The sequence below is a fragment of the Pteropus vampyrus genome, unplaced genomic scaffold (genome assembly GCF_000151845.1).
Source record: "Pteropus vampyrus isolate Shadow unplaced genomic scaffold, Pvam_2.0 Scaffold78, whole genome shotgun sequence".
Lineage (NCBI taxonomy): Eukaryota > Metazoa > Chordata > Mammalia > Chiroptera > Pteropodidae > Pteropus > Pteropus vampyrus.
The window spans coordinates 2,139,728-2,145,597 of NW_011888859.1; positions in this window are offsets into that span (position 1 = coordinate 2,139,728).

The window sequence follows — 5,870 nt, forward strand, 5'->3', positions numbered from 1 at the left end:
TGAGACAATGTTTAGCTTTTCAACTTTGTGTCCCTAAATAAAGCAAAAAATGAAATGAGAGAATTATTTTTTCTTCAAGGTAAAGCAACGGGTTATACTTTTCTATTGAATTTGTCTATGAAATAAATGTGCTTGTCATTTTATTCATTCACTTGCCCTTCAGAAAGAGATGTTTTAGAATGTAAACTGTTAATGAAACAAAGATTAAAATTTCAAATGTAATCTTTTTAAAAGTGTATTACATTTATTGGGGTGACATTGACTAATAAAATTATATGGGTTTCAACTGTACAATTTTATAATACATCTTCTGTATGTGGTTTGTGTGTTCATGACCCACAGTCAAATTTCCTTCCATCACCACATATTGACCCTCATTACCCTTTTCTACCTGGCCCCACCTTTTCTCTCTGGTAACCACCATACTATTGTCTGTGTCTATGAATTTTTATTTGGTCGTCTTTGTCCATTTGTTGCTTTTAGTATTCTGATCAATCTGGCCTCTTTGAATGCCTCAAAGATGGAGTTCATGGAAATTTTAATAAAGCTAGAACACAGGAAAAGTGTTTCAGAGCTGTTGTCCAGGAGACAATTTCAGAAAATGTAATCCACTGAGTAACTAACTTCAAGATTTTCACTAAGAAAAACAATAATAGATGTTAAAAACTTTTTGGTTGATATAGAGCAGGCATTGACAAGCTTTTCTGGGAAACGATTCAATAGCAAATGTTTGTGGCTTGTGGGCCATTCGGTCCCTGTCACAGTGACACTACTCTGACATCGTAGCAAAATAGTAGCCAAAGACAATATTTGAATAAATGGGCCTGGCTGTGTTTAAAGAGAACTTAATTTATAGGCACTAGAATTTGAATTTAATATAATTTTTGTATGTCACTAAATATGATTTTTCTGTTCATTTTTTCAACCATTTAAAATGTAAAGACTATTTTTATCATGCAGGATATATAAAACAGGTGATAGACTGGATATGGTTCATAGGTAATAGTTTGTCAACCATTGATGTAGAGTTAAAGCATAACCACAAAATTGAAGAGATAGTTCTTTGGGATAGTTCTTTGGGATACACCTTGTCTATGAATTCAATAAATACAAATCTAGAGATTTTATAAGTTGGAAAGAGTAACTGAACCTCTTTTATATTAAAAAAAAAAAGATTTGTGTTTGCTTCAGCCTTAGAATAGAGGAGATTCAACATTAACATTATATAATACAAGATGAAAAAAATTTCAGAGCCTTTCCATTTTTCTTGTTAAAATTATTCATTTCATTCTGATCAGCAAGCATTTTGGGGACAATTATAAATACTGTGAAGGAAAAATACGGATTGAACACTACAAAAGCAAGCCTAGAAAGGTGAGAGAAGATATTCTAAAAGAATAAAAAATCATTTACTTTAAAAAAATATTTCCTGGTTCTTTATAAAAATATAACATTTTTGTAAAAATTTTGATGGCTCAAACTCACGTTTATCCAGGTTAAAGTATTCACCAATATACTAATAAAACATTAATCAGTGGGCTGCTATATATCTACTATTTATTTTAGAAATTAAAAACAACCTGTTTTCTATTTAGTAAGACTTAACTCTAGAGAAACAACAGACAAAATTTTTGAAAAGGTAAAATTTGTAAGATTTAGGCAATAAACATCATGCATTAATACTAAGCTGGATTTGAGGATGGAAAAAAGGTATTGGACATTCGACCAAAAGAATCATAAAATATGAAAAGTACAAAGATTTTTGAGGTCCAAACCAAATAAATTAAAATAAGTACAATTTCAATCTCATCGACCCCCTTTTCTAAAGTCGTAACTGAGCACCTGCTGTGTGTCAGGCACTGTGCTTGCACAAGCTATGACTGAGGCTGTGTCAAATGTAATATGATATAACAACACCGTGTCCTCAGTGTCATGCTAGCAGAATGCAGAGTCATGTGGGGGCCCAGAAACAGGACACCTAGCCCAGGTTTAAGGGGAGAATGGTTTGGGATCTCTCTGGAAATGCGTCCTGTCAGCTGAGACTGGAAGGAAAAAAGAGATTGAAGTGGATGCTTCTGAGAGGAGGAAACGTTATTGGGCGAAACACCAGAGGCAACAGAGAACACGGTACTTGTGAGGAACAGAAACCTGTTTCTCTGGCCGGGGCATAGGTGATGGTGGAGTGGGGCGAGATGAGCGAGGAGACGCTGCCCGGAGCAGTGCAGCCAGGTGTACGAGCCTGCTACTGGCAGGACTTTAGAGCACTGGGCGGCCGTAGAAAGGTTTTAAACAAGGCAGTGATATGATCAGAGATGTTTTGGGGGAGGATCACTTTGGCAGCATTGTGAAGAAGAGACTGGGAGGAAAAAGGCCGGAGGTAGTGGGATCGTGTTGGAGACAGCTAGAGCAGCACGTGGAGACCTGGCCTTTGGCGAATCTTCCGTTGGTTATTCAAAGAAATATCACACTGGAAGTCTTTTCCTCTGCAAACGATAAGCCCTCCCATGTACATACACATAATCGTCAGAGGTTATTGATATCTGTGCCTAGATACACAGATCAATCAAAATGGGTCTTATTCTGGTTCCCTTCTCAAGAAAAATGTCAACAGCTCTTCTTATGGACGGAAGAAGAAAGAAGCACCATATGACTTTTATTTAAACTCAGAACCGTTGTGATAAAAGAACTGGCAGGGGTTGAGTTTCTCTCTCTGCCTGGTGTTTCTCTGAGGAATCCAAGAGCCCTGGAGCCATAAAGAGACTAGTGTGTCCCCTGCTCTGGTGCCACTCCACAGTTTTGTTTGGCTATTATCGTGGAAGAGAACTTTTTCCAAACAAATGGAACTCATTGGACTGAACCGTCTGTTAAGGCCACCGATGCACATTAATCAGGTGTCTGTAGGAATCACAGAGGATCACAGCAACGAGGTAGTCCCACCCTCCGGCCCTCTCTTCCCTGTCACTTTGGTTTAGGCGACACATTCTCTATCCTGTGAGTTGCAAAGTGGCTGACTTTACAATCAAGCAAAAAGTCAGTGAACTTGGAGAGAGGAAAGAAGGGTCCCAGTCTCAACATTGCTACTCATTTAAAGTCAGTAGCCTCGTTTGGATATTGCATTGCTATGGTTTCTCAAAAGGAAGCAGCAGGACTAAATTATGTTCTTTCTAGCTAAAGATTATGGTTTTATGACTCAGATAGGACATCAGCCTTCCTGACCAGGAAAGACAGAGAAATGTGTACAGATACAGGATATTAGAATGATGAAGAAAAAAAACAGAGCTTATCAAGTAGCTACAGCTCCTGCTTTCTAGACAGTGAGATTCACTTCCCTGAGAAGCGGGCGCCAGGAGCCCTGGGGACGTGGCGGCCATGTTTGCATCAGATCTCCTTCCCCAGCGCCGTTCTGCTCCTCCCCGCAAAGACCCCCGTCAGGGTTTGATGTTCGGCTTCTGGCAGCACATCCACCTTTCCTCCTGATGTGGATTAGCAATGCACTTAGTCTCTTTTCCTGGGGGGACTTGAGTGGCATCAAAGGTTCCAGTGGGCTTCTAGTTTGAGCCACCATCTCCAAAAACCAGTTGCTCACCATTCCAGTCAATCTAGGTTAGAATGACCTTCATCCAAGTTTCCACATTGATTATTCTAAGGAGTCTTCCAGATTGAATCAAAACTTTAAAAATGAGCAGGCCTTCAAAAACTATCAAAACCTAAAATTAAATGTCATCAGATATTGTTAGGAATGTAAAATTAGGTGAGGAATAGGGGTGAACAAGATAGGGACTCTGCAGGACACAAATATCTCCCCTTGAATGTTAATGGAAGAGAGTTTAATAACAATGTTGAAAACCAATAAGATCTCAAAGGACCTGTAGACTAGCCTCAGCAGGAAGCTGTTGGTACCTCTAGGGCCATAGTTGAGGGGCCACCTACAGAATCTGGGTCTTGGAGGAGGAATGTAGCCTCTTCCAAACTGCTGTCTACAGAAATAAATATCAGAACTCTTTTTCCCATAACTTTTGGTCCCTTTAATTTCTCACCAGTGTCTCCCTTTGGTTAAGCCCAAGCAGAAGCCAGAGGACCACAGAACCTAGATGGATCTGGAGGTCAGCAGCTAGGGAATAAAAAAAGTGGAGAAGAGGAGAGAGCAGATCCAAAGGGACAATAGGAGAATATCCAATAGAGAGGGACACCTGCGTTTGCAGCCATGGTGTCAGATCTGCCCTGAGACCAAGTCAAAATGCAGTTGTACTGAGAGGTCATATAGGACTGAGGTAAAATATAAGAAAAAAAGTGAGAACTTGAAGGTGAAGGAGAGGCCTGAGAAAGCCTAAAGTGAACCAGATGCTGGATCTGGGGACCATCTAGAATGACTAAAGGACAGACGGTTGGAGGAAGACACAGGGTAGGCCTCATTATTACAGGATCGTTCTCCACGTTGCCAGGCTTCAGTCTCACAGTCTTTTTAAAACTGATTTTGTTACTGAGTAGGGTGCGAGTCTTATGCAGTCTCCTCCAAGGCAACGCATGATCATACAAAGCTCAAGTTCATTTATAGAGGGAGAGCAAGAACAAATTTTCACAAGCCACATAGTGTGATGTACAAAAGAAAAAAAATGTAGCTTGAAAATCTTTTCTCTAACTCAAGTTCTATTTGAATCCTCTAGTGCACAGAAAATGTCACCATAGTCTTTTCTGGGTACACACAGGAATACTAACATTTAAAATTCTGTCCTTTCAGCATTTGCTGTTCCTGTTTTTCCCTCAGAGCAGCATGGAAGTTTCTGAGAGCCTCTGTAACAGCATGAATCGGGGCAGCTGCCTCTGGGTCCTTGGGAGGTGCTCTGGACTGTGCTGTCTCCCACCGAGATGGCCAATTACCCTCGGTACCCGATATGGCCTGGCCCTTGGTTAAAGATAATAGACTCTTTCCACTCTTTACCCGCTGAAAGGCATTTAGGGTCTTACCAAGCAGGATGTGGGGAACAATTTGGTCCTACAGGTTTATCTGCTTCCTTCTGTACCATGGCAGAATGTTTTTTCATGGTTTGCTGTGGTAATCAGATGAGAAATATGCCAAGGTAACCTTTGCTGTTTAGTCCCCAAGCTTAAAGGGCAGGGCTCTGTCATGATTCTTTCAACCCTACCACAAACTCCCACCATCTCAGGGGTGGAGGGTTGTCTCCTCATCTCTAATAAGCGCTTCACTTTCCCATTTCAGAGACTCCTCCCTATTCTGGTGAGGATGGATGCAGTGGTACAGTGGCTATGAGACCCGGTAGACATTGTGGCCAGATCTTTCATTCTAACATCTAGACTTTAGCTTTCTTAGAGTTAAAAACTAGGAATTAGACATCATTGTTTTCCATTTCCCTCCACTGGTGATGTCTCTCTCTCCTTGTTGATATTATATATTGTGATCCTGAAGCAGAGAGCATCATCCAATTAAAGTCTGATTACATGAAATATATGTATGGTATGTGTGGGGGGGGGCGGGAAGGGGTACATGCGTGACAGTTGATGGAGACGAAATTTATTCTTAAATCTTTAACATGTTATTTTGTGAAGGAGATGAAATTTGTTCTTAAATCTACAACACATTATTTTTAAACTCTTCCATCCCAGAATTTTATGCTCTTGTAATTTTTCTATAGCCTTCCCTCCAAAATGTACTTTCATTAAATTATCTGATAAATACAACCCTCAGGTAAGGTATAAATGATTCACAGCATTTAATTCATTATTCTTTCTACAGGCATTTGGTTTGAAACAAGAAAATTCTGAAACACGGGAACAATTTTTTATTAAAATTTATCATCGGTAAGTGGGATAGGCAGTGGGGTTCTAAAACAAAGGGAGGGATTGTTCTTTGT